Source organism: Sinocyclocheilus rhinocerous, unplaced genomic scaffold (genome assembly GCF_001515625.1).
Source record: "Sinocyclocheilus rhinocerous isolate Xijiao unplaced genomic scaffold, SAMN03320098_v1.1 C36230345, whole genome shotgun sequence".
NCBI lineage: Eukaryota > Metazoa > Chordata > Actinopteri > Cypriniformes > Cyprinidae > Sinocyclocheilus > Sinocyclocheilus rhinocerous.
The window spans coordinates 1-924 of NW_015776443.1; the positions used below are offsets into that span (position 1 = coordinate 1).

The 924-nt window shown below is 38.6% G+C and overlaps 1 pseudogene; it reads right to left on the reverse strand.

The window, feature by feature from the left end:
- Positions 1-242: 242 nt before the first annotated feature.
- On the reverse strand, positions 243-898 carry LOC107735676 (voltage-dependent N-type calcium channel subunit alpha-1B pseudogene; annotated as a pseudogene).
- Between the last annotated feature and the right edge of the window lie 26 nt (positions 899-924).

Here is a 924-nt window from a genome sequence, read left to right on the forward strand (position 1 = left end):
AAAAAAAAATCACGAAATCCTGGAGGGACTGTTTTATGTGTAAACTAGCACATACATAACCAGAGCTAATAGACATGGGTTAAATGTCACAAAATTCCTATTTTAAACTACTGTAAACTGACCATATTCTCTTTTTCATGAGTGAAGTCCACAAAACAGCTGACCAAGAATATTTTTTTATGTCGGTTGTTCTTAATTTGTTCAACTGTAATTATGCAATAAGCTGTTAGTGTTAGACTCACATTGTAAAGGATGTCCACCCATCCTTCCATAGTGATGCACTGGAAGACGGTGAGCACAGCGAACAGGATGTTGTCAAAGTTTGTTATGCCGAAGTTTGGACCGGTCCAGTATTCCCTACAAACTGTGTCACCTTCACACACCCGAGCTGGAAGTTCCAATCCACATGGAAAGTCAGCTGCCTGTTCCCCTTATAGAACAACATTACTGTCAGCCGTAAACTATCACAGCAACTTAAGAGCATATGAGTGCTTGTAAACACAATAAACTGAAACCACAAGCTCCATTAGCATGCTAAAGCTCACATACCAGTATCGTTTCTGAAGCAGGAGTGGTGAAACTTGCCCATGTAGAAGTCTAGGCCAATGATGGCAAACATGAGTATAGCAAAAAAGAGCAGAAGGCCGATCTGAAGCAGAGGAACCATTGCTTTCATGATGGACTTAAGAACCACTTGGAGACCTAATGACATACAGAAGATACAGTATGTACTGCAAGTTATAAGCAGCAATAGCTGTCAAAAAATTAGACAACTAAATGCAAAGACTAGTTAGCTGGTTAACAATTTATCAAAACAATTTCTAAACATTTCCTCTTATTTATTTATTTAATTACTTGCGAAAAAGTGTTTGTAAAATGACTTACTTGGAATTCCAGACACCAGTTTGAGTGGCCGCAAGACTC